The sequence below is a fragment of the Micrasema longulum genome, unplaced genomic scaffold, assembly GCF_059751315.1.
Source record: "Micrasema longulum isolate JH-2025_06_02 unplaced genomic scaffold, ASM5975131v1 h1tg000210l, whole genome shotgun sequence".
In the NCBI taxonomy this organism is placed as follows: domain Eukaryota; kingdom Metazoa; phylum Arthropoda; class Insecta; order Trichoptera; family Brachycentridae; genus Micrasema; species Micrasema longulum.
In genome coordinates, this window is record NW_028277415.1 from 491,329 (window position 1) to 503,654 (window position 12,326).

Genomic DNA, 12,326 nt, shown 5'->3' on the forward strand with positions numbered 1-12,326 from the left:
TCATTGATTGTTAGATGACAAGGAAGACAAGTTCCGCCATAGACGAAATGTCACCAGTCGCCGCTGTCATCAATCCAAGTATCGTTATCCGGAACCAGCATGTCGGCGTGGTCGTGAATCGTCTCTCAGTGCTCGGTTCTCTGCAGTTCGTTCGTCCCCCAGGCGTCACCTAATTTAAATATTATGTATGTGTTCAGATGCGAAGTGCTTAACTCGATCAAAACACAGCGGACATGCGGAATTAGGGCAGGAAGCGATTCATTGAACGGGCCCGCCTAAATAATACTAAATATCCAATACCAAACATTTGCATGCACAGCGAAAACTTCACTAAGCTACGGTGTTGTATTTTTGACGCTGTTGGATGTTTCCGGCTTCATCCTGTTTGATACGATGCACAATTTGATTACTAGGCATTTAAAATGTAATTCCAGAGCTTTGGAATTACGATAAAAAAAAGTAATTTTGTAAATTAAACGAATTACAGTTTAAAGCATTTAAGTTTGTAAGTGAAAATTCTTGATGGAAGTTCATTGTAATTTATTATTTAAATAAAAGACGATTGATACTTTAATCCACAAATTTGGAATATCCAGTGAATTAGACAAATAATAAATGAAAATAAATGCTCCGCAGCCTTTTACAATAATAATTCCTTAGCTGTTGGTAAATACTAAAGACAAAAAAGATAAGTTTTCCAACTCAGGAACTTACCTTTTGAATTGTAACGACTGCAAAAATACATGCTACGTAGGCTACGTTTGGCCGAGGTGTAGAGCCTTTAAAACACGCATAAAGAGCACATACAATCATGGTCAAATAATAAAGATAATTTGAATTTTGTCAATCATTTAATAGAAATTAAACATTCCTTTGATTTAAAAAATAATGTAAAAATAATTCATATTGCACATAAAGGCCATAAACTTGACAAACTAGAAATTCTCGAAATTAATAGATTAAAAAATAAACTCGACGTAGAATTACTTAATGAACAGATAACACGCGTGCATTCTCCATTACTTTACCCATTGTAATATATCTTTACCAATGACTTTTTACCCTTTGCGTTTCAGAAATCATAATTGACAAAAATCACACTCACGAAGGATGGGACACTAAAAATAAAATACTTAAACTCATTAAAATAGCATTATATCAACTCATCAGTTAACCCAAAAAATTTTGATAATGATCCTTAAGATAAAAATAACTCTATTTAATTTACTTTCATATAATTTTGAATTATCTATCCTTACCTCTGTTTTGTATAAATACATTGAACTCCTTAATAAAAATACCAGTCTCGAAGATGTCGCGAAAGCGATGAAACCGGTCACTTGATATACCAAATTTGTGGATTAAAGTATTACTCGTCTTTTATTTATATAATGAATAACAGTTTTATCACATTTAATCAAATCAGAGCGCAGAGGTTTGAGGTATAATCTCGCTATCCTAAAGCTTGATTCCAATTCAAGTCATTAGAAATATACTAATTGAAAATGGCTTTAAAAACTGTTATCTCTCATCAACTTCAGGGTGCCTGGAAGAATGACTAGACAGGTGCCACCGTTTTGTAGCAACAATTCACGGACAGTGTATACTTGTAATGTCGTATTGAACAGACTTCATGAACTCGGCAATAGTTATTCCCACGTATCGGATATAATTAGTGGAGGGTACTGTTCCTATGGAACAAACCTTTAGAACTTTTTCAAAGATGGATATGGAATGGAAGTTATATTTATTTATTTATACATTTCATAATATACACAATTTTCGTTCTCTTTGCCCAGCTGTATGAAACAGTACTTTACAATTTTATTTTTATGTATTACTTTAAACTATTCTTAATTCTATTAATAATTTTTTTTTTATGTTCTCTTAATATATAACCGATATTTTAATACGGGCCAGTTGCGTCATAAAAAGTTAGATTAAATAAAGTTTAAAGTTTAATAATTGTTGTATTTTCCTCAAAATGGGCATAAATGAGCTGCTTTATCTTTCTTTCTTCAAGAAACTCATTTTGTCCCTTTTGACGAAAATACAACAATTATTTAACTTTATACCTTATTTGCCTAATCTTTTTTATGATGCAACTGGCCCTAACTCAAAGTTATAACCCTATAGAGCCTCCCATATGGTCAAAAATCATTATTGGATTATCAATCACAAAGTTAGCTATAGTAACAGCAAAACAATGGGCCGTGGATGTTCAGGTCGAGAATGGCAAGCGCAGCAACGAAAACCTCTGTTACACGTCTATTGTTAAACCAAAAATCCTTTTGTTACATGCAATGGAGCGAAATGGCGTCACTACTGCTGTAACCTATTTTTACTCTTAGTTCAGTAATTGATTTATTTTATTTATTTTTTATATACGGCCTATGCCAATTACAACAGTTATAAAAAGAAAATAAAAATATGTAGCAAAGACAAACAAAGGCAATAAAATAATAATATACAATATATACAAAAATACGAGACTTCGAGTAAACCATGCCAATCTATCTTCATCCCACACTGTTTTAGTTGCAAAGATATCTACGAAAAGCCGGAAGATCCATCCCAAAGAATTCTAAGTTGTGTGAAGAATTGACTTATCTACACATCATAAATGTAAAAGGGATTTTTATTGTGTTTTATTTTATTGGAATAAACAGCACTTAGTGCCTTTTACATATAAGTTGCATATACAATAAAATACATACATGTAAGTGGAATAAGTACAATATAGTATTTAAAACAAATTATTACTAATATAATAATAATATTGTGGATAACTTATATAGCGCCATTTTCGTAATAAAATACCTCAAGGGCGCTTTACATGGTGATTCTACTGTTAAGTTAATTTAATTGAAGCTTTAAATTTGTAATTTGATTAAAATAATTTATTTTGTTGTCACGTGCTACGGATTTATTCAAATGATTTAGAGAACAAGTGGGTTTTAAGTTTTTTCCGAAACATCACTTCACTTTCACAGCCTCGCACCTCTGCTAAACAGTTATTTACAAATTAAGGAGTCAAAAAAAAAGAAACACAGTTTAAAAGTTATATTACTAGTTATAAAAATACTTTGATACTTATTTTGAACGTGTAAAAAAAAGAAAAAAAAAGTAAGAAAGCAACACAAATTAATAAAAAAATTAAAACAATTTTGAATAACACTAAACGAAGATTTTTCTTTTTTAAATTACATGTATAATTATTCAACCACTAATTCAAATAGATGTAGCATATACTAATTTAATTTTATTGTTGTTTGTAATAAAAAGTATGACAGCAGAAATATATTATATTTAGAAATAAAATATTAGGGTAATATTTTTTTATTAAATAGTTTGATAAATATTTAGAATCTTTGTTCGTCTGACTGACTGTTCGTTGGCATTTCAATTCAGAACTACGGAACCGGAACGGGAGGTTGCACAGAAGCTGTCAGATAAAGATTCGTGAATGCTCTTTGTGGACACCATATGCTCCAACTCCCTAGTTTGTTTGCTCCCAAGCAGACATAGAATGATGATGACGATGATGATAATAAATAATCTAAATTTGTTGCAACAGCGAGAAAAAACATTTTTAAGAAGGGAATATGGATAGCAGACACTTTACAGGGCTTACGAATTGTCATTGGCTAGTTGGAGTGACCACTTTACGCACTGTGTAACATTCACCATTCTGCCATTTAAGATCTTAATTACTGCCTAAGGAGGAAATCCACCCTGTCTATAAACATTTGGACATACTCAAAACATGTTTTAATAAACTAATTGATAAAAGAAGTATAAAATTGAACAGCTATTTTTCAAGCGTTGTCTAGTAGGTGAAATAATTCAGCCAGATGGATCTAACCAACATCAATAAACAAAAAAGTCAACAGATAGAAGAGTTGAAGAAATGCAGATGTTTAAACCTAGGAAGAATGTTGAATGTTTCCCAGTATGTAAAGTGTTCATTTAAACCAGCTAAAGACAGGTCTTCCCTCTCCGTTGCAATAAATTTAGATCTTAATGACTCTGTAGGGAGGAAATGTGACCTGTCTACATACATTTGGGCTGACTCAAAACATTGTTTGAATAAGCTATGCTAATTCCCTTACAATCGTTAATTAAAGGTAGTCATTCAACGCATCATGGGGGTGATCTGTGTAAAATTATAATTAATAATAATTACACTTAAAAATCAATAATAGGGTGGTTGATAGTTTGCTAAATGGCGAACAATAGCATATTAAATTAATAATACATTTATGTTAGTTGAAGGTCAGACAGATGCGGGTATTGCGGGTGTAGGGTATTTCTTTTATTAAGCAGTTCTCAATGGACCAACGTTAAACATGGACTGTAAGTGCATGTACATAAATTATACACATATACATTTACGTGCATCTGTGTATGCAGTTCTAATTCAACACATCTTGTTGCACTAACACTGCGTGTCATCGTCCATAAGAACGAATATTATTAGGGACTTAAATAAATTAAGAATCAGTATCATAATAACGGCTTTATCTGCATTCTATTACGTATTAACTTTTTTTTATTTATAAACAATTGAATAACATAGCAGTTCTTTGAACTGAGCTGAAAAACTTTATGTGAAATAATTCAGTCAGATGAATCTTTTCACAACAATAAAGGTTTCAGGTCTTTAACTTCACTAAAGTCAACAAATGGTAAAATTGAAGAAATATGGATGTTCAAACATAGGCGAAATGGTGAATGTTACACAGTGTGTAAAGTGGCCACTTAAGCCAGCCAATGACAGGTCATAGCCCTGTAAATGCCTAGACTTCCATATTCCCTTATTTAAGGTATTCTCCATCCCTGTTGTTATTTGTTAAAAAAAAACTAATTGAAAAAATTAAAAAAACCTAAACCAGCCAATGAAAGGTCATTATTTCTGTAAATCCCTAGACTTATGCAAACTGTTTCCATATCTGTTGTAAGGTTCATGTTATACAAATGGAAATTCAATTATTTTGTGTGGTCACACATAATTAACGTCTGCCAACAGGCCGGCTTCTCCTGAAGAGTTTTAAGTGGTTTCCTCTCCACGTGAGCAAATGCTGAGAAGTTCCTGATTAGCCCACATTAATATATCCCTCCTGATCCCAATAGTTTAGACAAATTTTAAGATATTTAATAGCAGAAAAATCCACTTTTTGAAATATAAACCTTGTATATTATAAGCAAGGTTTTTTGAAATATAAACCTTGTATATTATAAGCAAGGTAAATAATAAAGCAACTCCCATATAAAAAAAAAAATAAAAAAACATAATTAACGTCTTAAATTATTAAGGTATACTGATCCGTACCTTATGTAAGGCTGAGACAAGCATTATCAACAAAATCAAGAAAGGAGCTCTGCGCTGATTTGGACATGTAGAACGAATGGACAGCGAAAGAACGGCTAAGAATATTTACAATGCGAATGTTGATGGATGCAGAGATAGAGAGAGACCGAGATCTTTCTCGCATGTCTTCATGGCATGACCAAATCCAACAAATACTTAAAGATGGACATGTCAAAAGTCGGAATAATAGAGAAAGCGAGATCTGTATGCAAATATAGAGTGATGTGGCGTTTTATCCTCTCTGCCTACCCTTACGGGGAAACGGCGTGATGGTTTGTTGTTGTTTTTGTTACTCGCATTGTACTGTATATACTAGGGGCCTTACTTATAAATCGGTTATAAAGTTAAGCTTGAGAATAGTGGTAGGATAATGATGGTATAGCAAAAAATATTACTTATTAATCTCGCATAGAGTTAAACTCAGTTTAAGTCTGGGATAGCGACCATAGAAACTTATACCTGCACATTATGTGGAATAACGCTGGAATAAGCACGCGATCTGTCAAAAGTCATATTTTTCGGTAATCAAAATGGATAGATAGGAAAACTTAGGTATTATCATTAATAAGCATTTAGGATGGCACGATCAGGTTAACGAAGTTAGTCGTAAACTTTATAGCAGTTTGCACTCACTTAAAAGATTACAAAATTTCTTGCAATTTATGTTAAGAAAACATTAATCCAGAGCTTACTTCTTCCACTCCTTGACTACGCGGATGTATGTTATCCAGATGCTAACTCTGAATTGCTTGATAAGTTAGAACGATTGCAGAATATTTGTATTCGTTTTATCTTTAATCTTCGCAAATTTGACCACATAACCAAGTATCGCACGCCACTACACTGGCTCAGTATCAGGCATAGAAGAAACATTCACATTCTATCACTTCTTCACAATATTTTAAATAATCCCACTTCGCCTGTTTATCTGAGAGAGCTCATCCAACCTCTTTCACAACACGGACTATCTCTTCGTTCTAGTAACGAGAGAACCCTTTGAATACCCTGTCATTGCTCTAATTTTCTTGCCTCCTCTTTCACAGTAGTAGCCACTCGATTGTGGAATAATCTACCCACTAATGTTAGAGACGCCCCTTCTTTATTTACATTTAAGTCAAGATTGAAATGTCACTATGTAAATATTTAAATTGTTCCTTTATCCTTCTTCTTTCCTTCCCATCCCCTCTCCTCTCTTCATAGTATAGTGTTCATTTTTTTTTTATGTTTATTTATTTTTGTTATTTATTCCCTTTAATTTTTGTATAAAATTGTAAGATTCAATATGTCCATGTATTTATATTTTTCTCAAACTGAACGGTTTGGGTAGGTAGGAAGAAATAGCCTTAAGGCAATATGCCCGCCCTTATATGTATATATATATTGTGTATGTATATAAAGTGTCAAATAAATAAAATAGTTAAGCAATTTTTTTTTAAATTTTAAACAATTTCGAAGTCCTGCGACCTTCTCAATGCGATTCAAGTGATTTTTAATAATTTGTATCTTGTAATATCTGAAATGTTGTATGTTTGTATGTGTTTTCATTGATTGTGATAAAAAAGAAACACGAATAAACTAAAGAACTCGTTTTTACCTCCTCTTCTTCCCAATTTGATTTCATTTTCTAACGGTTTTCATGTTTTCCATTACACTGACAGTAGTCTCGATTCGACTATGTCGTTCGTTTTTGTTTGTTGTTGTTATAAAAGTTACTGCGCATGCGCACATATCAGTGTTGACTGTTTAAAAAATTAAGTATGAAATAACCTGTGAATTGTTATTTAAGGTAATAAATTTTTTATATCGGTTATAAATAGTTAAACCGGATTTAGTTATTTCTTAATGTAAACCTGGTATAAGGAAATCTAATAAGTAAGGCCCCTGTGTTTGTGTCTTTTTTTCCAAGTTTTAAAATGAGCACTAAAAGTACAACAAAATGTTAAAGGTTATGCGTCATTCGAAAGAAAATATTCTGTTTTACAAGATGCTGCATTTCTTTATTTATTTTTGTGGTACATTTTATTATTTTATTTTATTACAAGCCTTTAAAATGGAATTTAAATAGATGAAAGTGAGCATTTTCGACACCTCGTTTTGTTTCGCATTCAATCGAGGAAATAAAGCTGCTTGCGATATTTGCGCAATGTACGGTGAAGATGATATGAATTATTGACTTATTTGTCGTAACATAACAAAGGAGAATACAGTATAGCAGAAATTTTTATTCGAATAACGTGTATAACCTTTACCCTTTTTAAAACTTTTGGTGCTCATTTTTAATTTTGGAAAAAGAAAACGGAGAGAATTTATGTTAACACCTAATAAATAAGTGCTCATTTAAATTTTATGTTTCGAATGGAGATAAAGCCGCCTTATAGTGTAGTGGTTAGCGTGTTCGCCTAACTTGTTTGAGGTTTTAGGTTCGATTCCTAGCATGGTAGATAGAAGCACTATTTTTAAATGTTGTTTTACACTGTTATGGCACTATTTCTAGACAGGGAAATAAAGATATTGTTTTTTTTATGTTAGAAAGGGACCACTAAAACTTTTTCCTTTTCGGATACCTAATGTTGATGTTTTTTTGGGTAATCAATGATATATCAGCCCGGATGATGGACGCTGCAATGCTGTCCAAAACGTCGGCAAGAGGGATGTACAATACACGGTACAAAAACAAAAATATTTTTTTTCGTTATTTATTTTCAAATAAAAATAAGCGTTATCTCCAAAGCTGTGTCTGTTTCGCAAACCACGTTTAAAAATGATATCAATGTTATAATTGAAATAATAATGTGCATTTTTATACAAGGAAAAGTTCATCGAGTTGAATTTCGTAATCACTTTGTAAAATATACCCAGTCGGCCTTAAAAGCTTTTAAATACAATCTGGACATAGTTATCGACACCTAATATTTAGATCGTGGAATGTGTTAGATCTACATGGGTTTCAGTTCTTATACCGAATCAAAGATTGTTATTATTTCCTTTTTTCATATGTACCAATACTTGCTTTTTTACCTGGCTTGGAATCGATTTAATTTTCATTCGATTTTAAATTCGTCGTTACAAGAAACAAAACGAGATATATTCAGAAATTAAGTAAATGTAAAGTTATGAATGTAAAGAACGAACAACTTTAATTTTAATTTTTAATTTTATTTGGCATTTCAAACAAGCACCACGAAGCGTACACAACACTCAGCTAACTCATAATGGCGTCAAATCTTTTGCAATGGCTCAGGGTAAATACCACGTATGCGCGAAACTACTATCGTAGAGCTGTAAAGTTTTTTGAATCGGGCCACTATTATTTCTTGAGTACGAGTAAAAAATACAGTTTTAAATTGACATTTTTTAGCATTTAGGTGAAACATGGAACTGGCAGAGGAAGGATGAAAGCTGAGTGAACGCGGTCGGAATGCGATCTTTTCGACGAATTTATGGAAAATCAAATGTATGACAGGGTTACGAATGATGAAATCAGGCGAAATTGTAAATCTTAGTCAAGTATAATTGATAAGATTAAGAAAGGGTCTCTGAGATGGTTTAGTCATATGGAACAAATGGACGACGATGGTAAAAAAAAATGGTAAAACAAGTATATATGGTAAAAATGAACGGTAAAGTGAGACGAGGACGACCAAGAAACACGTGGCATGATCAGATAAACCAAAATCTTAATCTGGTCATCAAAAGCATACACAACCGAAGGGCATGTATGACAAGATGAATGAATGTGGAAGAGGCTAGGAATGTATGCCAGGATAGACGCATGTGGCGGTTCATTCTCTCTGCCTACCCCTACGGGGAAATAGCGTGATGGTAGCAGTAGTAGTAGTTAATATTGTAAGAACTGTGCTGTGTGGAAATAAAATAAATTCAAAAAGATTATCGACTGTTAGTTATTTTTTAAATATTATCCAGCAAAAATCAGATCTCGGAAATACAAGTTCTTCAGAACAGAGCTCTAAGAAATATTTTGGACTTAAACGGGATTTCCATGTCAAGGATATCTACCGACAAGCAAAGATACTTCCTTTCAAGGTAATGCCACTGCATGACATAACCAATACTGTTTTAAAAATCATCAACTTTTCTGCTCACTCAAATTTAAAACACACATTTGGTCATAATATTCATAATTACAATACGCGTTATTCAAGGAATCTTCATGTGTCTAAGTTTGGCAGTAGGTCCTTAGAAAATATTGGCCATTCCGAATATAATAAACTGCGTGATGAGCTAAGACACGAAAAAATGAATAAAAAATCCAGATGTGTCGCAATAAAAAAATATTTCCTAAATCTTTTTGATATTGATAATTATTAATGTAGTTTATATAGGATGGTGTTTTATGTTTCTTGTACAATAATGTTTTCTTTTTATTTCGGATGTATTAATTTGTATGATATTATGTACTGTCATGAATGTCAAAAATGTTTTTTCTTATGTACGGTCCCAAATGAGTTTCTAATAACTCCTGGGAGTATAATATGTAATTGTTGTATCATATGTTTAATGATAATATTTAAAAAATAAAATAATAATAATATTTAAAGCATTAACTTTGTGGTCAAACATTTAACTATTTTTTTTTTAATATTTGTATTTATACTTATCAAATTACCCATGTCTGCCAGTTATGAAACGTACCCAGACATAAAAAAGTTGAAAAGTAGTTATTTATAAATATTTTAAAAAATTGTCGATTCGTTGTTTCTAAATTAAGGTCACATTATTACATCTGTTACAATAACAATCTAAAACAACAAGTCACTAGTGACTTAGTAGGATTTAGTTTCCATAAAATGATATGTTATCTGTGTAAACGTGTATTTCAATGTTTAATCATTAAATTTTAAATGCTTACTTAACTCGGAAACGACAATTGAGGGTACTACTTGCAAACCCGGCAAAATCCAACATTCTTTATTTTGAGCAAATCACAAAAAACTAATACAATACTTAACTTCAACATTTTTTTAGACTTATTTTTTTTATTATAATCAGTAAATATTTTATACGTAAGCAGTGATGACATAAGCATGATTATGTCAAGAAACAGCAGTGAAATAATAAATTTAATTTTATACATTACCAACTTTGCAATACTCAAATAGAGGTTGCTATGTTTGCAACTAAGCCGAATACAAATTATTGTTAAATTTTGGATTCAGAATAAGTTTCAATTAATATCTCACTTTTTTTAAATTTTGGATTTTGTCGGGTTTGCAAGTAATACCCTCAATTTTGACTTGTGCCGCCGGCCATTAAAAAACAAAGAAGAAGACTTGTGCCGCCACTATTATCGGTTAGGTGCGAAAAATATTTTATTGAAAATGCTTTATCTTCCATGAGAATAAATTAATATTTCCAAATATTTAATTGCATTATTAAGACACAAATAATAAAGCCCTAAAATATTATGAAGAATTCTGACCCCTCGAATATAACTAATTAAGTTATCCGCTGTGTACACCAATTGGTTTAACAAGATTATATTGAAGTGCCCTTAGAGTTCATATTCATCGGATATTTCTTACAACCTTTTAAGGAAACTTTTTATTTTATTTGATTATTCAATTATTCCTGTTGCAGATACATTTAAAATGGAAATCTGTTATAATAATAATAATTATAACTGCTGATTTACCTGGTGGCGTTTTCGTGAAAAATCAACTGAAGGGAGCTTTCCTTTTATTTTATACTTACCCGCATTCAAACTATGTTTACACTACACAAAACTTTCTGATAAAAAAAATAGAGTATAATAAACGAAAACAGTTGTATTTCGGTTGTTTTCTTCTGCCTAAATCTATCAAATGCTGACCTTAGACTTAATTTTCTTTGACTTTGAATTTTCTTTATTTTAAAGAGTACAATACCGAAATCCGATAGGATTTTTAAAGCCATTTCAAAGAGGGATTTGAATACTGTCCTGCAAAGCTTTTTTTTCTCTCTGGGCATTTTAACTAGTGATAATCTCGAAAATGTTGTGGAATGTAAGAATATTTTTTACTCCCGTAATAAACCTTGCTGTCGCATTGAATACATATTGAAGTTTATCAGTTTGATGTTTTGGTAGATTTGCGAATATTCCTTTGACATAATGTGGATGCGAAACAACATAAGCATGTTGTTATAATGATGAACATTATTAAAGTTAAATTTAATTCAGTCCCATTTCAGAGCCAGTTATTTTTACTGATGTGTGTATTTTTTTATTATTTTATTTTATTTTATTTTATTTTATTTTATTTTATTTTATTTTATTTTATTTTATTTCATTCTATTTTATTCTATTTTATTCTATTTTATTCTATTTTACTCTATTTTATTCTATTTTATTCTATTTTATTTTATTTTATTTCATTCTATTTTATTCTATTTTATTCTATTTTATTCTATTTTATTCTATTTTATTTTTTTATTTTATTTTATTTTATTTTATTTTATTTTATTTTATTTTATTTTATTTTATTTTATTTTATTTTATTTTATTTTATTTTATTTTATTTTATTTTATTTTATTTTATTTTATTTTATTTTATTTTATTTTATTTTATTTTATTTTATTTTATTTTATTTTATTTTATTTTATTTTATTTTATTTTATTTTATTTTATTTTATTTTATTTTATTTTATTTTATTTTATTTTATTTTATTTTATTTTATTTTATTTTATTTTATTTTATTTTATTTTATTTTATTTTATTTTATTTTATTTTATTTTATTTTATTTTATTTTATTTTATTTTATTTTATTTTATTTTATTTTATTTTATTTTATTTTATTTTATTTTATGTATTTCCTTATAGAGTATTTTTACCTGAGAGTAGCCATCAAGTTGAAAACACTCGTCCAGGTTTCTGGTTTCTATTCAACACACGGAACTTTATTTTTTATCTGGCTGGACACAGAAAAAAACAAATGAAAATAGATCTAGTATTTTA